Source organism: Balaenoptera musculus, chromosome 16 (genome assembly GCF_009873245.2).
Source record: "Balaenoptera musculus isolate JJ_BM4_2016_0621 chromosome 16, mBalMus1.pri.v3, whole genome shotgun sequence".
Taxonomy (NCBI): domain Eukaryota; kingdom Metazoa; phylum Chordata; class Mammalia; order Artiodactyla; family Balaenopteridae; genus Balaenoptera; species Balaenoptera musculus.
This window is the reverse complement of record NC_045800.1, coordinates 50813436-50838442: the sequence shown is the minus strand read 5'-3', so window position 1 is coordinate 50838442 and position 25007 is coordinate 50813436. Positions and strand designations below refer to the sequence as shown.

Here is a 25007-nt window from a genome sequence, read left to right as displayed (position 1 = left end):
AGCAAATGGCCTGGATGGGGGCTGATTACCCTTTGAACACAGTTCTGAAAAGGAATTTCTAAGTCGGCCTCACTCTCCCTGAGGGAGGCTGAATGCTCCAGACGGCGGGGGGGGCAAGGGCCTCCTGCGATTGGCTGGGGCTCCGCACTATTGATGATTTAATCACCCGTTTTTCTCTGGGGCTTATTCCACGGCTCAGCCAAATCAAGGGTTCAGGGCACTGGGCTGGAGGGAATAAAGGCAGTCATCAGACCAGGAAGTGAGGGAGACAGAAGATGGGAAAGAAATCAGGGTCCACTTTATGCACAGCTGTCTCAGGCCACATCTGTCTCCTCAAAGGGGAAGGAGTGGGACAGCCCAGAGTCTGAATCCCAGCACCACCCCTGGGGGCCCGGCCTTGACCAAGCCTCTGTTCAATCTGTGTGAGCCTCTGTTTCCTCCTCTGTATATGGCAATATAGGGCACCACCATCACGGGTTGGTGTCAAGATCAAGTGACTTAATGATGCAAAGTGCCCGGCACATATTGGGCCCTCCATAAACAGTCACCTCCCCCCTCAACTTAAAACTCAGAGAGAAAATTAACTCCTGCTCTGTCTGAAGTGTGTGTTATTTCGTTTCTGTATATTTTGGCCAATCTCCCTGGAAGTGGGTACTGGGGGCAGGAAGATGAGAAGCAAAGGAGTATGAAAGGACCGGCCAGTAAAAAGTAAACCCGAAAGGGAACAGTGTCCCAAAGTCCAAGTGAGGAAGTGTTCCGAGTACAAGGTAGTGATTGGCAGGGCCAGAGACTGTGAGAAGTGGGGTCAGATGAAGCCCAGGGAACAAGCTGGGCTTGGGCCCACGGAGGTCACTGGTGACCATATAGGAGCAGTGCTGGGATGGTGGGCATCACCTGATTGGAAAGTATCTGAGTCTGGGTCCCCAGAAGCAAACTCTGAGACAAGGATTCAAATGCAAGGGGTTAGTTTGGGAAGCACAGAGGAAACCGTCAGGGAGTAGGAAGTGATACAGGGAAGGGAAGGCAGCCAATAATAGAGTTATCAGGAAGGTTCCACATAACGGCTGGAGCTTCCTCCTGCAGGGAACGCCTGAACACAGTGTGGGCCTTGGGATCATGCCACCTGTGGAACAGGGGACAGGGTATCTATACACCAACTCCCATCCATCTTCAGTGGAGGGCTGTTCCCAGGTGTGCTAATTCCCCGGCACTTCCTGCCTGCTATGAGTGAAAGCAGAGCATGGCCTTTGAGGTTCCAGAAAAAAACCCTGGTCACAGAGAGGCAGATGGAGGCAGATCCTGCTGAAATAGGAGGGTCTGAGGAGTGTGGACCAATCACTGCCAGCGCCTGTCCCAGGGGGCCTCTGCGAGAGAATGCAGGGAACATGAAGTGCAAATAGCAAGTACAGCTGACTATTTTGAAGAGTTTTTGCATAAAGGGGAGCAGAGAAATGAGGCTGGAGATGAATGGGGGGTGAAGAGAGGGTTATGCAAAGACGGGAAAAATTAAATTACAGCGTATTCGAGAACTAGTGAATATGATCTGTTTTAAAGAAGACATTAAACCTAAATGGGAAAAGAATCTGAAAAAGAATAGATATATATATGCAAAACTAAATCACTTTGCTGTATACCTGAAACTAACACAACACTGTAAATCAACTATACTCCAATAAAAAATAAAATTAAAAAAAAATTTTTTTAAATGCTTGTAAAACTGAATAAAGTATTGGAAACAAGAAAAAAAAAAAGGAGACACTAAGGATGCAAGAGTTCCACTCTTGAGTAGGTGACAGGGAATGGTTTCCAGTTTCCAAGGAAAGGGGTCGCCTTTATAAGGGCCCCACAGTGTTCACACAGAGCATCAGGACAGAGGCCAAGGCTCCTGGGTACCAGTGATGGAGGCTGGTGGGCATAGCCCTGGTCCACAGATCAGCTCTGTCCTCATCCCTCCTGTTTCTTCAGTGATTTAAAGAGCAAGGTCACGATGTTTATCACAGCTTTACTGACAACTGCCAAAACGTGGAAGCAATCAAGATGTCTTTCAGTAGGTGAATGGATAAATAAGCTGTAGTACATCCAGACAATGGAATATTATTCAGCACTAAAAAGAAACGAGCTATCAAACCACGAAAAGACATGGAGAAATGTTAAATGCATATTACTAAGTAAAAGAAGCCAATCTGAAAAGGCTACATACCATACGATTCCAACTATATGACATCGTGGAAAAGGCAAAACTATGAAGACAATAGATCAGTGGTTGTCGGGGGTTAGGGGAGGAGGCAGGGAATGAACAGACAGAGCAGAGAGGATGTTTAGGGGAGTGAGACGACTCTGTATGACACTATAATGGTGGACACGCATCATTATACATTTGTCCAAACCCATAATATGCAACACCAAGCGTGAACCCCAATGTCACCTAAGGATTTTAGTTAATAATAATGTACCAATACTGGCTCATCAGTTGTAACAAATGTACCCCATCACTGCAGGATATTAATAGGGGAAGTTGGGAAGGAGAGCGAGGAGTATATGGAACACAATACTTTCTGCAGAACTTCTCTGTAAATCTAAATCTGCTCTGAAAAGTCAAGTCTATTAATTTTTTTAAAAGAAAAAAAAGTCAGCCAAAAATAAGTATAGAAGAAAAACTTTTGGAAAAGTGAAGAGAGGACACTTGTGAAATATTCTTCTACAGAGTGGGAGAGTGAAGGGCCTAGGGGGAGTGGCAGGAAGGGTCTATCTGAGGTGGGCAGCCAGATCACAGAGGCCAGCTTCAGCCTGGTCGTGTGTTTCCCTCCAACCACATCCGACTGCCCGGGTGCAGCTGCAGGTGCAGAAGGGAGAGAGAGTTGGATTTACCCAGCATGGGGTTGCAAGCATGCTTCTTGAATGTTCTCCTCTGCCCCCATTCTCATCTCTCACCTGGGCCACTGTAAGAGCCTCTCACGAGTCCCCCTCTGGTGAGACTCCAACCTCAACATGACTGCCAGAGGCAGCTTCAAAGAAAACTCACCCAAGGAAGTCACGCTCCCTCTTCACAATCTCTGCTGGTGCCCAGTTGCCTACAGGACAAACACCAGGCTCCTAACATGACACACAAGGAAGCCTTTAGCCACCCAGGCCCACCCTGGCTCTCCTGCCTCTTCTCCCTATCCTCCTCCACGCCCTCTGCTCCTGCCATGCAGGGTTTCCCAAGCCATGACTCTCCCTTTGCATACACCGTCCCCTCTACTCACTGCCCTGCCCTCTTCCTTCACTTTTATCCTGGACACCCAGCTCACGTGTCCCCTCCTATGCGGTGCTTCCTCAGCACACTTAGGGAGAGTCAAGGAAGCAGTCTAAGCTCTCACGGTTCTGGAATCCTGTTTCCATTCCCGCCTTTATGCCTGTGCCATGGAAGGGCTTGTCTGCCTTTCCGCTCCACTAGACAGGAGCTTCTGGGGGATGGAAGGCGACACGTTATTCCTCTTGTCACCATCTCCACTCCCAGCACAAAGCCAGACACACGGCGGGGGCTCAGAAAAGTCTGTGCAATGCTGAGTGAATGGGTGAATGTGAATGGACGGAAATACCACCTGGCCCAGCTCCCACCTGAACGTGGAATGTAAGGCAGCATTTTCTTCTTCCCTTGGACGTGATACTCTCGAGCAGAATCATTTCTCGAGCATTACTTGCTGGGAGATAGATGTCATCTCTGAGAAGGGCAGGGGGCTGCGGTGGGGCTCGGCGTGGAGCCGGCCGGATGCAGGGGAGCTAATGCTGTCTCCACCTTCCCAGAGCCGGCGTCACTCTGCTCCCATCTCTACCCCGTGTGCTCTTGTGAGGCCGCGGTGAAGCGCACTGCAGGTTTGCATAGTCGGTGCTTAATTACTGCCAGCTAATTCCCTTCCTTGCTGTAATGGGACAATTCTTGTCAAGAAGTCTGCTCCTTAAATCTCATTTCAGAAGCAGACATCCCCCCAGGGGATAAGGACAGCTACCACTTATACTGCTTCCTCAAGTGATAGTGAAAGGCCATCCCACCTTCAGCTCCAAGTCTCTTGGCCATTCTGAGAAATGAAGGGGCTGTCAGTAAATCACAAGGAATATAAGTTCTGTCGTTATCTTTATCACTGGGAAGAAGAATGATAAATCTGCCACCATTAGCTTCAGGAATCAGGTCACCTTGATCAACATCACCAATGACCTCCACTCAACACCTCACTCCCGTGCAGACCAAATCCAACTCAGCTCACACTAAGCTGTGCTTCTGCTTTTCCAGTTATGAGTCCCTAAAACAGCACTGCTTTCTAGGATTGTGCCAGAACCCACGAGAAGCTCTCCCAGTGTCCTTGGGCCAGCAGCCCCAGGGGAGGGGATCAGGCTTTTCTCCTGAGTCTGGAGTCCCACTGTTAGACCCTGGAGGCCAGCCTGGGTCTAGGTGTTGGGCATTCATTCCACAAAGATGTCCTGAGTGCCTCCTGTGGGTCAAAGGGTCAGACCCTGGCATGGATGGGGGTGGGATGAAGAGGGGGAAAGGGGACAAGCACTGAATAGACAAGCACTGAATATACACAGCGTGTTCCCACTAGTTGCTCACAGACCGGCTAGGGAGGAGTCATGCACACAGACAAAGTAATCAAGGGAAGTACAGGGGGCTGAAGGAGCACAGAGGCTAGGTGCCTTGCTAGGCTGGGAGCATCAGGGAAGACTTCCCGGAAGAGGTGATGGCTCACTTGTGCCTTAAAAAATAAAAAGGCCTCACACCCACTACTAGGTTGGCTTCTATTAAAAAAAGAGGGACATCCCTGGCAGTCCACTGGTTAAGACTCTGCGCTCCCAATGCAGGGGGCATGGGTTCGATCCCTGGTTGGTGAACTAAGATCCCACATGCCACACAGTGTGGCCAAAAAAAAAAAAAGAAAATGACAAAAACAAAATAAATATTGATGAGGACGTAGAGAAATTGGAACCCATGTGCATTGCAGTGGGAATGTAAAATTGTACAGTCACTATGGAAGACAGTATGGCAGTTCCTCAAAAAATTAAAAATAGAATTACCATATGATCCAGCAATTCCATTTCTGGGTATATGTCCAGAAGGATTGAAAGCAGGATCTCAAAGAGAACATATACCCACGTTCATAGCAGCATTACTCACAAAAGCCCAAAGGTGGAAGCAACCCAAATTCCCCTCACTGGATGAATGGATAAACAAAACGTGGTCTATACATACAGTGGAATATTATTCAGCCTTAAAAATGAGGGAAATTCTGACACCGGCTTCAATATGGATGAACCATGAAGACATTGTACCAAGTGAAATCAGCCAGTTTCAAAAAGACAAATACTGCATGACTCCACTTATATGAGGTACTTAAGTAGTCAAAATCATAGAGACAGAAAGTAGACCAGTGGTTTCCAGGGGCTGCAGGGAGTGCGGGATGGGGAATTTGTGTTTAATGGGTACAGAGTTCCAGTTTGGGAAGATGAAAAAGTCCTGGACATGGATGGTGGTGATGGTTGCACAATAATGCGCTGAACTGGCACTGAACTGCACGTGAAGATGGTTTAAATGGTAACTTTTATTTATGTATATTTTACCACAATTTTAAAAAATAAATAAATAAAAATGAAGGGGAGCCTCCAGGGGAGAGCATTTCAGGAAGGAGCGCTGTGATAAGCCTCTCTTGCTGCTTCTACGGGCCTCAGGGTGGGGAGGGTCGGAACACTGCAGGGACAGCTGGGGAGAGAGCCAGGCTTTCAACAAGCCTCAAGGGTCCTCAGTTTGTCCTGCTGGGCTTTCAGGGCTCACCCAGCTCTGCAACGTGCTCTGATCCACCCACATCTGCCTGCCCGTGAGGTTCTGCCTTGTTCTGCCCATTCCACAGGCCCCACCATGCCAGCCCCCAAAAGACAGTGCACCCCCCAAGGATAAGAAGTTAAAACGGGACCAGCAGATGCAGGCAGACAAGTTTGAGAAGACGGTGGAACCAAGAGTACAAGTAGAAACACCCCTAGAGCAGGGTCAGAAGAGGATGGCTGGTAGGGCCCGTGAGAAGCAACAGTCGCCCATGAGAGCTACACTCTCCAGGAGTTAAAGGTAACCCCCTGCCTGCCCTGACCACCCAGCTTTTCTCTGTCACATCCCCTGCTCTGTTTATTCACTTATTTGTGTGCTGTCTGTCTCCTTCTAGTAGCATATAGTTCCAGGAGGGCCAGCGTCTTATCTGACATTTTTGGCCAGGTACCCAGATTCAGCACTGGGCAAAAAGAGTCAAAATATTTGTAGAATAAATGAATGAATGGATATTATCTGCCAGGCACTTTTGCGCCCATCGACTCATTTGATCGGGAAATGGCTTTGAGATAGGAATTACCATCCCCACTTTACAGATGAGGAAAGTAAGCCCTTGGAGACTGAGTGCCAGGCACACAGTGAGACAGAGACAGGGCTGAGATTCAAAGCCACATCTGTCTGAGGGTCCTGCAGAGCCCTCAGGGGGACGTAAGAAGCAAATGAAACAGTATGCATGTGTCTGTGTGTATGTGCTCACCAGGCACCAGCCCAGTGCCCCTAGGCCTGGACATGGCTCCACCCCACAGGCCTGAGAGCTCTTGGAGGAGAAGGCCCTTGTCTTTTTCACATGTTTGTGACCAGGACATTCCATAGGGCCTTCAATTGAGCTTCAGTAAAAGTCTGCTGAACTAACTGCAAATCCAAGAGCTGTCTCCATGTGAGCAATCGTTGTTTTAAGTTCCTGTGCTTTTTTGCATGTGTATGTCGGGGGGAACAGGGCACCTGAGCCTCCAGAGGCTAGCTTAGCAATAGCTTAGGGGTAAACAATGAACGTATTGACATGGAGGGCGTGGGGCCTGGAACCAACAAGCTCCTGACGCTCCACGCACTTCCTGTCTGGGCCTCCCCACCTTGCCTCCTATGTCACCTCTGTATTTGGAAGATGGAATGTATGTGTGTGAGTGGGTGTATGTGTCTGTGTGTGTCTGGGTGGGTGGAGTCTTCTGTGTGAGTCTGGGGGTGTCTGTGCATGTGTATGTGTGTGTGTGTGTGTGTGTGTGTGTATGTGTGTGTGTGTCTGTCTGTCTGTGTGCTTCCTGCTTCCCCCTCCAGACTGTAAATTCCTGACAAGAGAGAGACCAGGTCCCCTCCTTCTCTTTTTCTCATTGGCCACTTTCTGAGTGTCTGTTAAGTGCAATTTGTTAATTAACTAATTTGTCAATTAACAGCAGGTGAGCTCAGGGCTCACCCTTCCCCTGGATCCCTGTCCACAGGGCCTCCCAGCCTCACAGTGATGAGGGCCCAGCCAGCCCAGACAGCACAGGCAGATAGCCCCCACTCCTCCACCGCTCACCCTCCCACCCCATCTGCCTCAGCTCCCTCCACCCGCCTGGACCACTGACACCCCACCCTGAAAAGGCAGCCCAAGTTTTCAAGGGTCCGCTCAGGCCTGCAGCACAGCCGCCAGCTCCCATTCAGGCCCCTGCAGAGGCTGGTCCTCCCCACCCCCTTCGCCCTCCATCGGCTCATGCAAGGCACGTTGTGTGCTCAGTGCAGAAGGAGGAACTGTCTGCAGAGCCCCCAACACTGGCTGCCTGTGTCCTCACCAACAACCGCGGACTGTTCCAGCCCCACAAACGCTTCCGTGGCTTTGTCTCCATTAAAGGCACAATCTTGCTCAACCAATTAATGAAGCACCTTCTCTCCTGCAATTCTAAAATTTCCCCAGAGCCAAATGTAAAGTGTATACAATTGCACAGCCCATGGGTTGATAAAGGAAGACTTACATCTTTAATAATTCTCAATGAAAGAACATCCTGGGAAAGAATTAATTAAAAGACAACAATGAGAGAAAAGGCAAATAAAAAGGAAAAAAGAGAGAGAGAGATGACAACTGTTGATTCAGAACTAATCCTCCACTTGAGATCCTTAAATACTTTTCTTAGAGTCCAGATATACTTGTTTAGCATGCAAATGAATTCTAGCATTAAACATGCCAGAAAAATGAGCAACTGTGCTTTAACTAACTTTGTATCTCCCTGCTTAAAGAACAGCAGACGTCCTGGGGAGCGCTGGAATTCTAGCTCTGAAGCAGTGATTCTGCTTCTCCAGCACAAATCTGGGGTCGCTGGAAAGGAGCTCAACGAAAAGGGGATTGTTAAGGGCAGCCACAGTCTAGACTTCAGCTCCTGGGGAAATGGAATTGCCATACTCTCCCCTATTCCTCCTCCTAAGTACAATTAAAATCCCCAAACATTAAACAGAAAACAAACATAAGAAGAATCTGAACAATGAAGAGAAGGCAAACCAGCGAGGGACCTCAGAACCCAAGGACTGTGGTGATAATGTGATCCCTGGGCTTTCTTTCTGTCTCATATATTCCAGTTTTGGAGTTGAATAGTTGGCAACCCAGAAACACCAACAGGCATAGGCCAAAAAAAAACACACAAAGCCTGCTCTCTCTAGCCAAAGGTCCAGGAAAGGGGCAGTTTAAAAAGACAGAAAACCCCTGGACAGTAAGCACTCTATTCCAGCCAAACACCACAGAATAAAGTGCGTTCCCAACCACACTCTGACCAGCAAAAGCACAGCGGAGACCCTAGAGGTCCACCTTCACCAGGCCGTAAAAAGGCTCCCTTTCCCTTACCTGTGTGATGTCACAGGAAGCTCAGTGGGGAGTCAGGGCTTTCACCACCACAGAGATAAAGAGGTTACCCCTGTGGGTTTAGTGCAGGTAAGGAATAGTAATGGGGCACTCCTATTTCTCCCAGCCAGGGAGGGATCAGTGAGGCCTCAGTGGGGAGCCTAAACTCCCACATCTGCCCAGCGATAACATGCGAGCTCACCTCCAGTGTCAACAGAGGCCAAGAGGAGAATCAGGACTTTACTCTCACTTGGCAGTAATGAGAAAGCAAGCTTTTCCCTAGAGTAGAGTCAGAAGGAACCAGCGAAAGCAGAAGGTTGACCTAAGACCCAGAGCCTCATAGTATAATAGCCAAAAATGTCCAAGATTCAAGTGAAAAATCACTGTTCTTACCAAGATCCAGGAAGAACTCAAACTGAATGAAAAAATACAAGCAATAGATCCAACACTGACATCATGAAAATAATGAGCACAATCTGGCAAAGATTTAAAGCAGCCATCATTAAAAAAAAAAAAATGCTTCAATGGGAAATTGCAAATATACTTGAAACAAATGAAAAAAATAGGAAGTCTCAGCAAAGACATATAAGATATCACAAAGAACCAAATGGAATTTGAGAACTGAAAAATGCAATAATTGAAAATAAAGCTCAGTGGAGGGTTCAACAGCAGAATGGAGGGAACAAAGGGAAGAGTCAGTGAACTGAAAGGTAGAACAATAGAAATTACCCAATCTAAACAACAGAGAGAAAATGGACTGGAAAAAAATAAAAAGGAACAGAGCATCAGGGACTTGTAAAAAATATATCTAACATTTGTGTTATCGCAGTCCTAGAAGGAGAGGAGAAAGAGGGTGGGGCTGAAAAAGTACGTGAAGAATTAATGGCTGAAAACTTTTCAAATTGGGCAAAAGACATAAATCTACAGATCTAAGAAGCTGACTGAACCCCAAATAGGAAAAGCCCAAATAAATCCATGTCAAGATACATCTTAGTCAAACTTCTAAAAACTAAAGACAAAGAAAAAATTATTTAAGGCAGAAAGAGATAAACAGCACCCTACTACAGGTGAAACTCAATTTGAATGAGAGTAGATGTCTCATCAGAACCGTGGAGGCCATAAGGAAGTGTCACAAAATGTTTCAAGCGCTGGAAGAAAAGACCTGTCACCCAGAACCTTATGCCAGTAAAAATATCTTTCAGGAATTATGGGAATATAAAGATATTCTCACATAAAGAACCTCTAAGAGAATTTGTTGCCAGCAGACCTACTCTAAGAATGGCTAAAGGAAGTTCTCTGAACAGAAAGAAAATGATAAAAGAAGGTACATTAGAATATCACAAAGGAGGAAAGAATACGGTAAGCAAAAATATGGGCAAACACAATATACTTTCTTCAACTAAGCATTATAAATTATGTTGAACCTTGAAGAAAAATTACAACACTGCCTGATGTGTTTCTAAATGTATGTAAACATGTAAGATAAGATAATTATAAATTATATTACATAAGTGGGAAAACAATTCTTTTTAAAAGAGAGGTAGGGTTTCAACACTTCATGTGAACAGGTAAAATGTCAACACCAGTATATTGAGCCAAGATTTTGTGTGTGTGGAGAGAGAGAGAGAATCATACTTATAGCAATCACTTCAAAAGCTAGGCAAAGAGATACACTTAAAACCTCTACAGATTAATCAAAATGGAATTCTAAAAAATGCTCAAGTAACAAAGTGGAAGGGAGAAAAAAGGAAATAGAGAAACAAAAAACAGAAAAACAAGCAAACAGAAAAAAAATAAATTAAATGGAAGACTTAAGCTTTAATATATCAATAATGACATTAAATGTAAATGGCCTAAACATGACAACTGAAAGAGAAAGATTGGCAGAGTGGATTAAAAACCATGTGCACCTATATGCTGTCTACAAAAACAAACTCAGTTTTGTTGTAGGAACATTGTTTCAATATAACAATACAGAGGTTGAAAGGGAAAGAATGGAAAAAGCTATATTATGACAGCATTAATCAAAAGAAAGCAAGAGTGACAATATTAATATCAGATAAAGTAGACTTCAGAGTAAAGAAAGTCAACAGAGACAGAAGGGACATTACATAATGATAAAAGAGTCAGTCCACCAAGAAGACATAGCAATCCTTGATGTTTATGCACCAAACAACAGAGCTGCAAAATGTGTAAAGAAAAACTGATAGAACTGAAAAGATAAATATTCAAATCCACAGTTATAGTTGGAGACTTCAGTGCATATCTTGCAACAATTGATAGAATGATTAGGTAGAAAATCAGCAAGAATACAGAAATACTTAACAGTACAATCAACCAACAGAATCTGATACATATCTATAAATACATATCTCAACAACAGGAGAGTACACGTTCTTTTCAAGTGCCCAGAGCACACATACCAAGATAGACCATATCTTGGGCCATAAAACAAATGTCAACAAATTTTTAAAAATTGAAATCTTACAGAGTGCATTCTCTGACCACAATAGAATCAAACTAGAAATTAATAACAGAAAAATAACAGTAAAATCTCTAAACATTTAGAAACCAAACAACATACTACAAAGTAGTCCATAGGTCAAAGAGGAAGTTGCCAAAAAATACACTTAACTGAATGAAAATGAAAATACAACATACTTTAGCTGGGACACAGCTAAAGTAATAATGAGAAGAAATTTTATAAAGCTAAAAGCACACAGTAGAAAAGAGGAAAAGCCTCAAATCAATAAACTAAGCTCCCACCTCAAGAATCTAGAAAAAGAAGAGCAAAATAAACCCAAAAGAAGCAGGAGGAAGAAAATATTAAAGATAAAACCCAAAGTCAATGAGATTGAAAACAGAAAAAAGAAGAAAAGATAAATAAAAAAGTTTGTTCTTTGAAAAGATCAATAAAATTGAAAAAACTCTAGTGAGACTGACAAAGAAAGAAAAGAAAAGACACAATTACCAATACCAGTAATGAAACTGGGATATCACTACAGATCTGCAGACAACAAAAGGATAATAAGGGAATATTGTGAACAACTCTACACATCTAAAATTGACAACTTAGATGAAATGGATCAATTCCTCAAAAAACACAAACCACACAACTTATCCATTATGAAATAGATAATCTAAATAGCCCTATCACTATTAAGGAAATTGAATTCATAATTTTAAAACTCCCCCAGAATAAATCTCCAGACCCAGATGGTTTCACTGAAGAATTCTATCAATTGTTTAAAAATGAATTAACACTAATTTTATACAATCTCTTCCAAAAAGTAGAATAGGAGGAAATACTTGTCTCAATTAATTTTATGACGCTATCATTACTTGATACCAAACCAGACAAAGACTGTACAAAAGAAGAAAACATTAGATTAATATCACTGCTGCATATAGATGCATAAATCCTTACCAAAATGTTAGCAGATGGATTCCAGTAATATATAAAAAGGATTATACAACATGACAAAGTAGGGCTTATTCCAGGGATGCAAGAATGTTTCAATATTTGAAAGTCAATCAATTTAATAACCTACCATATTAACAGACTGAAGAAGAAAAAGCACATGATCATCTCCATCAATACAGAAAAAGTATTTTACAACTTTCCATGTCCACTCATGATAAAAACTCTCTGGGAAAGGAATAGAGGGGACTTCCTCACTTGGCAAAGAACATCTACCAAAAAACCTACTGCTAACATCACACTTAATGGCAAAATAAAACTGAATGCTTTCCTCTTTCATTTGTTCCTCATTTGGTAGGGAACAAAGTTAGAATATCTGTTCTTACCACTCTCATGCAACATAGTACTGGAAATTTCAGCCAGTGCAATAAAGCAAAGAATGGAAATAAAAGGTCTAAAGACAGAAGGGAAGAAAGCTGCTCCCATTTGCAGATGACCTCATTGTTAAGAAAATCACAAGGAATCTAGAAAAAAATAGTTAGAAATAATAAATGAGTTTAGCAAGGCCACACGATATAAGATATACATACAAAAATCAATTATATTTTTATAGACTAGCAATGAACATACGGTCACTGAAACTGAAATAAAATACTATTCATTATTGCCAAAAAATGAAATATCTAAGTGTAAACCTAAAAAAGAAAGAAAGAAAGAAAAACATGTATATGACTTACATGCAGAAAACTATACTGTTGAAAGAAATTAAAGGAAAGACATCTAAATAAATGGAGAGACATAGCACATTTATAGACTGGGAGACTCAACACAGTAAAGATATCAATTGTACCCAAATTGATGTACAGGTTTAAATAATTCCTGTCAAAACCCCAGCAAGATTTTCTCTAGATATAGGCAAGATTAATCTAAAATTTATTTGGAAAGGCAAAAGAAGTAGAATAGCTAAAACAATTTTGAAGGGGGAGAAAAACAGAGTGGGAAGAATTGGTCTACTCAATTTCAAGACATTATATAGCTACAGAAATCAAGATTGTGATGGTATTGGTAGACAGAGAAACACACAGATCAATGGAACAGGATAGAGAACCCAGAAATAGACCCACACAAGTACACCAAATGGATCTTTAGCAAAGGTGCAAAGTAATTTAATGGAGGAAGAACAGTCTTTTTAACAAATAGTGCTAGAGCAATTGGACATCCACTGGCCAAACAAATAATAAATAAATAAATAACCTCAAACTAATGCTCACACTTAATACAACAATTAACTCCAAATAGGTAACAGACTTAAACATAAAACCTGAAACTATAAAACTTGTAGAAAAAAATAGGAGAAAGTCTTCAGGATACAGACGTGGGCAAAGAGTTCTTAGACTTGACACCAAAAGCATGATCCATAAAATTAAAAATTGATAAATTGGACTTCATCAAAATAAAATACTTTCTTTCTGCAAAAGATCCAGGGATGTTTCTTTCAAACAACAAAAGGATAAAAAGACATACTACAGACTGGGAGAAAATATTTGCCAACCACATTAGCTGTCAAAGGCCCACTACCTGGAATATTAAGAACTCACAAAATTCAACAGTAAAAAAAAAAAATCCAATTAGAAAATGAGCAAAAGACATTTCACTGAAGAGGGTATACAGATGGCAAACAAGTAGATGAAAAGATGTTTAACATCTTAGTCACAGGGAGACACAAGTTAAAACCACAGTGATCTATTACCACACACCTATTGGAAAAGCTAAAATAAAAAATAGTAAAAAAAAAAAATTAGTAACAACATCAAATATGCATGAAGACAAGGAGAAATTAGATCATTCATGCATCGCTGGTGGGAATATAAAATGGTACAGCCCCTCTGGAAAACAGTTTCTTCAAAATAAAACAAAACAAAACATGCAACTACTGTATGACCCAGAAATTGCACTCCTGAATATTTATCCCAGAGAAGTGAAAGCATGCTCACACAGAAACCTACACATGAATGTTTTTAGAAGCATTATTCCTAATAGCCAAAAACTGGGGGGGAAACATGTATCTTTTTTTTTAATAGTCCAAGCTAACTCTTCTCCACCACCACTATTTTTCCTAAATTATTTTTTTTTAACTTTTACCTTTTGACCCCCTTCACTCATTTCTCCCACCCCACACCCTTGCCTCTGGCAACTACCAATCTGTTGTCTGTATCTATAAGCTTGTGTTTTTTGTTTGTTTCATTTTGTTTTGTTGTGTGTGTGTGTGTTTTAGATTCTACATATAAGAGAGGTCATACAGTATTTGTCTTTCTCTGACTTATTTCACTTAGCATAATGCCCTCGAGGTCCATCCATATTGTCACAAATGGCAAGATTTCATTCTTTTAATGGCTGAATATTATCCCATTGTGTGTGTGTGTGTGTGTGTGTGTATATGTATACCACAATTTCTTAATCCATTAATCCATTGATGGACACTTCGGGTGTTTCCATTTCTTAGCTATTGTAAATAATGTTGCAGTGAACATGTGGGTGCATATATCTTTTAGAATTAGTGTTTTTGTTTTCTTTGGGTAAATATACAGAAGTGGAATTGCTGGATCATATGGTAACTCTGTTTTTAATTTTTTTAGAAACCTCCATACTGTTTTCCATAGTGACTGCACCAATTTACATTCCAACAGTTCACAAGGGTTCCCTTTTCTCCACATACTCACCAACACTTGTTATTTTTTGTCTTTTTGATGATAGCCATTCTAACAGATGTGTGGTGGTATCTAATTGCGTTTTCCTGATGATTAATAATGCTGAGCATCTTTTCATGTACACCATCTGTATGTCTTCTTTAGAAAAATGTCTGTTCAGAACTTCTGCCCATTTTTTAATTGGATTGTTTGCTCTTTTTACTGTTGAGTTGTATTAGTTCTTTATATTTTCTGGATATTAGTCCCATATCAGATACAGGTTTTGCAAATACTTTCAATAGGTTGCCTTTTCATTTTGTTGATGGTTTCCTTGGCTGTACAGAAGCTTTTCATATGATGTTCTCCCACTTGTTTATTTTTGCTTTTGTTGCTTTTACTTTTGCTGTCAGATTCAAAACATCATTGCCAAGGCTTATGTCAAGCAACATTCCCACCAGCAATGTATTAAAAACAGATGCTTTTAATGAGCAACTAATTAAACAAACTGTGATATATTATGCCATGGAATCCTGCTCAACGATAAAAGGAATGAACTATGAATACATGCTACAACCTGGATGAATCTTCAGAGGATCACATTAAATGAAAAAAGTTAATTCCATAGGCTACATGTTGTATAATTCCATTTATATAACATTCTTGAAATGACAAATTACAGAAATGGAGAACAGATTACTGGTTGCTAGGGGTTCCGGAGGGGTGAGGTATGAGAGAGGTGGATGTAGATATAAAAGGCAACATGAGGAATCCTTGTGGTGACAGAAATGTCCTGTATCTGGACTGTATTGATGTTAATATCCTGGTTGTGATACTGTATTATAATTTTGCAAGATGTTACCACTGGGGGAAGCTGGATAAAGTTACATTGGGTCTCTGAATTATTCATTACATCTGCAAGTAATGTAAATCTCTACTTATCTCAAAATAAAAAGTTTCATTTAAAAAAAGCTGAGGGCAGAGAAAAGTCCAGCATTCAGGATGCCAACCAGCATCTCCAAAGGTCACTTGCATGAGTTCCAGAAACTGCAGACACAAGCAGCCCAGTTCCCGAGCCTGAGTAGCTCATGGCACCGGAGGAAGAGAGAACAGGGGCAGGATTATCCTCCCCGAAGACCACTTCTGTGAGGCACCCGGACGGCAACAGAGATGCTCCATGGCACCCCATTACGGCTACTGTCCTTTGCTGTCCATCACAGCACCCTGCCTTGAGAGGCTGGGACCATGAAAGGGAGATGATGGCAGAACCGCCCGGTTCCAATGGCACAGCTCTGGATCATGAAAACACTGGCTGGATAATGACAGTGAAGCTGGGTCACTCTGGAAGGTACCTTCTAGGCCAGCCATAGACTCTGAACACGCCAAGTTGAAAGGGTGCCAAGCAAGCCTCTTGTCCAGGGTACATTCCCAGGTTTACAAGATATTTTTTGGGAAAGGATTCAGTGGTCAGATTAGTTTGGGAACCGTTGCATTTTGCATGCCCTTCTTGACAATTCGTAGTGCACACTAGCATGCTGAAGGCACTGAAAAGTCCTACCATAAACAATCTGCCAACATTTCATAGTTTGATTGGCCAGAGAAATCTATTGCCATGCAACTTCCTTTTTGATTACAAAAAGCATGCTTTGAAAAATGATGATCTACTCCTAACTTCCACTAGATTCAAGAGACCCAAAGAATGGTTGCTGGCCTCTACTTGGACACATGTGGCAGTGAGGAGCTCACCACCTCACTAAGCAGTCCCTTCTACCAGGGGACAATACAAGTGGCCATGGTTCAAAGAGCAAAGGCTCTAGAGAAATGCAATCACGTACCTGAATTTGGCTATGGGGCCTTGGGCAAATTGTATAAATGCTTTCTTTCCTCATCTGTAAACTGGAGCTAATAATGTCTGCTTCACATGGTGGCTATGAGGATTACTTAATTACAACAATAACGATAATGTCAACCTTTGTTGATCACTTACTATGGGCCAAGTACTGCACTCAGTGGTCTCCACCACCCTAAAAGCAGACATCTCCATCATAAGAGGATGAAGCAGACGCTCAGAGATGGTGAGGAGCTCCCCAACATTACCATCAGCACTGGTAGGTGGTTTTACTGGAATCTAAACCCAGACCCATCCAATACCAATGTCTGCGCTCTTAAACAGGGCAAATGCAAAGCAGCCATCACACAGTGGATTCTCGGCAAACATTTTGTCCCTTCTAACTTACTAAATCCCTTTTAAGAACGCAGTGCCTGGATTTAAGCTCTGTACCTGGGTGTCCCCTGGTCACCCCAATGACACCAGGGCTCTCACTGGTTAATGGTGCCTCAACCCCACTGAGCCTCTTTGCAGCCTCCCATGGCCACCCCCAGGAAGCCTGGGCTGCCTGACCCACACCAGCCTTTGTCCCATGATGTGGGGCTCACAAAAGCAGTTGTCCTGATGCTCCAGAAATCAAAGGGCCAGTTTGAGACTATAAAAAATAGTGCCAAATGAACAGTCCGGTATATCTTTCTTTGTGGAAGTACAGCTTAATCAGTTCAGGCTGCTATAACAAAATCACATAGACTGGGTGCCTTAAACAACAAACATTTATTTCTCTTTATTAGTTCTGGAGGCTAGGAAGTGCAAGATCAAGGTGCCAGCAGATTCAGTTGCTGATGAGGGCTCTCTTCCCGGTTTGTAGAGGGCTTCCTTCTTGCTATACCCACACATGGCAAAAGAGGGAGCTTTGATCTCTTCCTCTTCTTCTAAGAACACTAATCCCATCAAGGGGCTCCACCCTCATGACCTCATCTCAACGTAATTATCTCCCCACCTCCAAATACCACAACATTCAGGTTAAGACTTCAACACATGATGGGCTGCGGGGGACAGATACAAACATTCAGTCCATAGCAGAGTGTTTCTTAAGGGCACATTCTCAGGAGTGAAGTCAACAGGGATGAGAATTTTGTATTATAATAGACACTGCTAAGTATTTTTTACCAATTTACCCTCTTGCCAACAGTTTGTGAAAGGGAACATTGGCCTACAACTACTTTATAGAAATAGAAAAATGTCCAAGATATATTGCTAAATTAAAAAAAACAAGCAAATGCATACTATGACCCAAACTTAAAAAAAAAAAATGAATACGCTATAATTACATGACACTATATATGTGGAGAAAGATGGGCAGATACACACTGGATCCCTGATGGTGATTATCTTTGAAGGGTGGGAAACAAGCCTTGTTCACATTTAATCATGTAGGGATTGATCATGGTTGAAGTTGATACAACTGTCTCTTAAGTTTGTAAGCAGAAGAAAAATATTCAAGGCACTTTTCAAGAAAAAGAGAAAGTGATAAGGCGCTAAATGTGAAACAAAACAAACAAAAAATTCCAGATATGAAGAAAATGCAATCGAGCAGCAATTTTCCAGCATGGCTTATCATCAGAAACCATCTCTTTCTTTTCACCAAAATGAATTTAGATGAAAGTATTACACGCGAGAGCAGTTTCTTGACCCAGCTTTGCTGACCATGGCACCTCTATTCCGGCAGCATCCAGGTCTCCACTCACACCCCCATGTCAATGTAGTTACTAGATTACTGTCCCCATATGAAAGAAGTGCATGCTTACTATTAAAACTATGATTTTTGAAGCACCCATATTCATTCCACCCTCAAACAATCATAGTTACCGTTTCTGTTTAACTTCCTTCCAGATTTAGTTCTATGCAAAGATCCCTAGGATCTCTTACATAGTTATAACATGATGATGTGTACAATCTTGTGGCTTGCTTTTCCCCTCATAGTCTGCGTGTTCATCTCATGCAAGTGGGCGAACATTCATGGAATGATACTCGATCACCTGGCTATTCCATGGTCTCCTTAACCACTCTCCTAACGTTGGCTCTTTAGATTGTCACAATTTTTTATTCAGCTGTTTTGAACTACATCGTGCAGAAAGCTTTCTGTGTAATCAGGATAATCCCTTAGGAGAGATTCCTAGAAATGGAATTACCAAGTAAAGGGTTTAAACATTTTTATGGTTCCAGATACTCATTACTAAATTATCTTCCAGAAAGTCTTCATCAGTATACAGTAGAAAAGGCAAGCGTTCATTTTACCAGAGTCTCACCAGCACTGGGTATTCTTTAATTGAGTGGTGAAAAATGGCATCCTGTCTTAATTTGCTTTGCTTTGATTACAGCTGAGGTTTTAGTGATTTTCCATATGTTTGTTAACAAGATGCATTTCCTCTTGTGATTTGTTTGATCATGTTCTTTGCACATTTATCCACTGAGAATGATCAGTATCATAATTAAGTTTCCCTAAGCCCTCTCTGTCACCCTTCTGCTATGACTCCCCTATTTGTTGACTGCCTTTGGTGCCCACATGAAATAACACTAGCTATGAAATTTTAGATCTATAGAGCACTCATCACAAGCAACCTCTGGTTTGATTTTCACAACAGTCCTATTTATTTGTAGGACAGATGGGATTTGTAACCCCCATCTTACAGAGCAGAAAGCAGAGGTCCAATGTGATTAGATTTCCAGGGCTACATGACCTCTAAATAGCAGGGCTGGGACCAGAATGGGTCCTTCAATTTCAGGAGGCAAGACAGTGCAAAGGTTATGAGTCCAGGTATGTAAACCAGCTCTACCCTGACCATCTGTACCACCTCGAATGGGCAGACCTCTCCAAGCCCCAGGAATGATAGCAGCGATTTCCTCCCGGGGCAGGTGAGGGGGCAGATGAGATGATGGATGTACAAAGCTGAGCACAGTGCCTGGCTCACTGTAACTGCTCCATAAATCATTAATGCCATAAACACTTGCTGATGCCTTTGGGGCCACTCTCCCGGGCCCTGGGAATGCACCATGGGAACACAGAAGTTCAGAGTCTGGCAGGGAAAATAGACAGACTGCCAATCCACGTGGAAGGCCTCACAGAAGCACGTACAAGGCACTGAGTGGGCATGACCCAGACTCCTTGTCCCCTCACCAAGACAGAATCCATCACTCAAGGTCAGATTCAACATTCTGATCTTTCTCGTTTGGGCAGTCTGGCTCTTTCAGCCCAGTGTCATCCATGAGGGGTCATCAGACCAAACAGAATGACTCTCATAAATTTTCCCACATCCCATCCATCAAGCCCTCCCTCCATTTCTCTGCCCTCGGCAGGAGGAGCCTACGTTTTTCCTGAACATGTGCTTCTGTGATCTCTGCCCAGAGGCCCAGCCACCCATCCTCAGGGTCTGACCACTTCAGAGTCTGCAGAGAGCTGCCCTTCTGGGGTCTCAACAAACAGGGGCCACTAGTGGCTGGAGGTAGCACAGAACAGCCACTGGTGTCCCCGAGGCCCCACGCTGTGCCCGACTCCCAGGTTGCTGAGAGGGGTGTTTGGGACCCACCTTCAGCACCCTCACGGGACTGAGCTCTAATCTGGTCAGTTATTCTGACTCCACAGGGACTCTGGTGCAAGGAAAGAAGCCAGAGCGTGGAAATTGGCATGAAGGGAGGTGCAGAAGCAGCACAGCACTGAGGAAACACATGAGCTCTCAGTTAAAGAGACCCTAGTTCACCAGATGACTTTGGGCAAGTGACAGTCTCTCCCTGCTTCAACGCCTTATCTCTGAAGTCAGAATTCAAACAGATCTTGCTTCAAAGGTCAATCACGCAAATTATTGCAATCATGTATATAACTGAGTCCCCGACTCTCCCAACAGCATTCAGGCATTCAGCATTCAGAGTGATAAGAGTCGCCAATTACTGAGCACTTCCTGTGTGCAGTACTGTACTTCAAGCATGTCTCCTAAATTCATCTCACTACATTCTTAGCATAACCTCATTCAGTCATTGAGGCAACTATTAATTGGGCATTTTTCTAGGTGCTGGAGATACAGTAGTGAATGAAACAGCCACATGTCCCTCCTCTGGTGCAACTTACATTCCAGTGAGGAAAAGAGAAAATAAACAATAAATAAAATGTATATTAAGTTACAGGGTCATGAGTGTTTAGGAAAACAGTAAAGCAGAGAGGAGGGTTAGCAAATGTCTAGCTGGTGGTTAAAATTTTAGGAGGTTGGTCAGGGAAGGCTTCCCTGGGAAGGTGACAGTGGCAGTTTGGATTACTGGTAATATTCATAGCCCTACTTGCTTTGGCAAGTGGGATGTTAACAGACATGACATAAGCTAAAGCTTGAAATATGCACATACAGGCACTTGCCTTCTTATGCTTTGGCCATGGCCAAAGGAGAGCATCTTAAGGATAGAGAGCTGCTCCTCTAAGCTCTGCCCCAGCCAAGGTGCCAGGAAGCAAATCCACAGGTGGAAGAAAACCTACCCAGCCCAGCCTGGATGAGTCACCCCAGCCAGCCTGCAGGGATGCATGAGAAGCTGAATGCCAGTGAAATTTGCTGGGTTGTTTGTTATGTAACATGATGTGGTCATATTGGTGACTGATAGAGAGACTTTGGGGTAAAGACCCTAAGGAACGGGGAGAAGGAGCAATGTGACTCTCTGGGGGAAGACTGTGTCAACGGTGCCAGGCAGAGAGGAGAAGAAGTGAAGAGATCATACCGGGAATATTCAAGGGACAGCAAGGAGGCCTGGGTGGCTGCAATGGAGGGAACAAGAAAGAGGGCAGGAGGAAACGAGGTCAAAGAGATGATGCACGGCTAGATCACGTAAGACGTTAGAAATAGGATGACCACATAATTTATCATCCAAACCAGAACATGTTTTTAAAATTGAACTATCATTTGCATATAGTAAAGTACATTCTTTTTAGTGTACAATTCTGAGTTTGATCATCTTAGACCATCGTGTAACCAATCCCCTACTGAAGATATAGAGCAGTTCCATCACCCACAAAAATTCCTTGGCCTCTTAGGGCCAATTCAGCTAGCAGCCCTGGCAAATACCACTCAGTTTTCTGCCCTGTACTTTGGCCTGTTTCAGAGCATCATTAAATGGAATCATGAGTATCAGGCCTTTTGAGTCTGGCTTCTTTCACTCGGCATATGCTTTTGAGAATCATCCCAAGTTTCTATGTGTGTCAGTATTTTGCTCCTTTTCGATGCTGAATAATATTCCATTGTATGGATGTACCACAGTTTGTTATCCATTCACCACCTGAAGGACATACAGGTTGTTTCCAGTTTGGGCTATCATGAATAAAGCCACTACAAGCACTGGCATACAGCAAACTAGGACAATTCTGAGAGTGAATAATTCTTTTGGGTCAAGAGGTATAAATGGGGACCATTGCATGAAGATGGGGAAGTGTGTTCACCTGACTGAGGTCAAGGTAGGGACTTTGGCTGTTTCCCTGGAAAGATGGGAAGCTATGGGAAGGTTCTGAGCAGAGGAATGACGTGATCAGCTGCCATGTTAGCAGGATCATTCTGGCTACGGGGCCAAGGACAAAAGCAGAAAGGCCAATCACGAGGCTATTGTCATAATGATGGTGGGACAGACCAGGGAGGTGGCCGTGGCAGTGGTGAGGAGTAATCAGATTCCAGATACACCACGGGGAGAGCTGAAAGAATTGTTGATGCGTTAATTATGAGGTGTGAGAGAAAGAAACATCAAAAACAACACCAAGATTTTTGACCCGAGCAAGTAAAGAAGGGTTGCTTCGCCCATTTTACAGAGGAGAACACTGCAGGCTTAGAACGGATAAGACATTTGCTCATGACCACACATCAAGACAGCAGAGCCAAGACTGGTGTTCCAGCAGCCAGCTGCTTGGCGTCACCACACCATTTGCCTTATGTCAAAAGGAGGAAGCAAAAGTTCTCCTCCTAAGGAGAAATCGCATGTTGGGAGTCCTCCAGACACAATTCCATTCCGACAGCACAAATGTGCCCCCTCCAGGAAAGGCCCAGCCAGGGATGAGCTGCCAAGACGCCCCAAAGGAGGGAGCTGGATCTTCCCCTGGGCTGTTCGCAACCAGAATATGAAGCCTGGGGAAGGGCTGGGAAGCAGGGATACAAAGTGAGGACAGGCAAACAGTAGGGCCTGGGGGCCCTGACCACACCCCACACTCATCAGCCCACTGAGTCTGTGCATTGCAGGAGGATGGCTGAGCAAGACGCAGTGTGGGCGTTGGCTGCCACTCTGCTACCCGAGGTCGTCCACGGCAACCTGGTTCCTTCTGGGACTAGAGGTCCAAGCTGGCACTGAATTCCCTTTGGGGCGCAGGTGGGGAATTCTGGTTCCCTCAGTAGTTCTGTGTGAGCCTGTGACAGAGGCCACAGCCCCCTGCCTACCCATAGGCATCAACTCAGGGCCTACAGCTAGATTCACAATTTGACCCCTAAGGAGATTCTACCACACCCCCAAACCATGGGCTGCCATCCTGGCTCATGTGTCCAGGCTCCCAAGGGCAAGTGTCAGCCCCAGGAGCTGGGAGACCCTGTGGATGAGCAATGACACTGCAGACAGGAGCGGGAGGTAGGGGCAGGGCGGGGGGCTCCCACTGCTGGTCAAGCGCCACCTTTCTGGTGGGTGGGGGGACAGGCCCCGCCCCTTCATTTCACTGTATCTCACATTCTTGCACACACAAAGTTCCTAAGAAAGGATATGCCCTGCAGCCCAAGGGTAGCAAAGCAGAGGGCAGTCACCCTGGTACACAGCCACCTCCTTCTACTTCAGCCATGTCACTGAGACAGAGAAAATCATTACTTAGCACTGTTGAGCCAAGCCCTGCACACTGCGAAATAAATTAGTCATCCAATGACAGATGCTAGACGGACACAACCCTCAGTGTTCCCACTCACCATCTCTAGACGGCTATCACAAATTGCTCATCTCAAACGTCAGAACAGCTCCCTCTGCCGTCCTTCCCTCGTAAGCACCGCTCCTGGTGTGGCCCTCAGAGTCTATTCCAACTACACACACACACACACACACTCCAGTCTGCAGAGAGGTGGGCGGGGGCCCCTTCCACTAGGTAAGGCACCATCCCACTGCCTGCCTCACTCTTTTCAATATCACAGAGTTGACAAAAGCAGGGTCTTGGAGACACATGGACCAGGGTTCAAATCCCAAACCTGTCACTCTCTGGCTGTGAACTTGGTGCGGGTCACTTAATCCCCAAGCCTCAGCTTCCTCACCTGTAAGATGTCTTGAGCTATAAGAAATAAACGTGCTCATGTGTAAATGTGCCCAGTAGAAAGGAAGACCTCAGTCCTCTTGAAAAGCTAGCAGGTAGCCTAGCTCAGAACCTGGGGTGTACCTGCAGGCTGTGCCCATCCCACACCTGCAAACCTCCTCAGCTCTGTGGAGAAGGCCTTAGCAAGTGCAAGGGTGTTGAGGCCTCTCATACCTGTATCCTTTAACCTATGGAGGGCACAGCTCACAACCACTTGCTTGGCCGGGGACCTGGAGTCCCCTCCCAGGGTACAGGTGCCTGCTACAAGGACAGCCCAGACAAGGGTATGCCCACCATCTGCAATGTGTCCCAAGGCCCAAGGCTCAGCCTTAGCTGGCGGCAGACAGGCAGATAGGGAGGACCAGAGAACAGCTCATGCCATACATCTGAGGGAATCCTCAGCAGACTTAATGCCAAGAGCCATCCATGCTTCCTCTGATGGGACCCAGCCTATCCCCCACCCCAGCCCCCCAAAACAGAGGGGATTTGCCTGTGCCGCTTCAGTTTCAGACACACGCCTGCACCCAAGTTCCCACCATACTCAGATTCAGCTGAAATTCAGCCCTGATGCCTTGCTCCCATGACCCTCCAGAGCCCGACGAGGTGCATTGGGCCTTTCCATGCAGCTGGCGGTCAGACAGCACACTGGAAGGCAGGTCCAGGGCCATGAGGCAGGGAGGACAGGAGGGCAAAGGCCACAAGTGAGAACTGGGAAACCAGCAAGACCTACAGCCGGTGGCAGGGCTGCAGCGAGTCCCGGGCCCCCATGCACCTCCACTTGCTGCTGAGATGAATTTACCTGACGCATCAATCCAACCCACTTCTGACTTCATGATTTATTCACATAATTACACCTGAGCTTTAAAAAATACTGACTTACAGCTGCTCTAACATCTGGATAAGGATATCACTGCATTCCTTCCCAGGAAGTTGAGGAGCACTTTGAATTTAATGGGCTATGTTATTTTTTGTTTTGGGGTTTATAAAAATTATTTATTTATTTATTTTGGCTGCACCGGGTCTTCATTGCAGCATGCGGGATCCTTAGTCATGCATGCACACTCAGTTGAGGCATGCATGTGGGATCCAG

The 25007-nt window shown here is 44.1% G+C and overlaps 1 protein-coding gene across 3 annotated transcripts in view; it reads right to left on the bottom strand.

Annotated features, from left to right (window-relative positions):
• The window catches only part of GRID1 (glutamate ionotropic receptor delta type subunit 1), a 668729-nt gene that overhangs the window by 409664 nt on the left and 234058 nt on the right, over nt 1-25007 (bottom strand). The window lies entirely within an intron of this gene.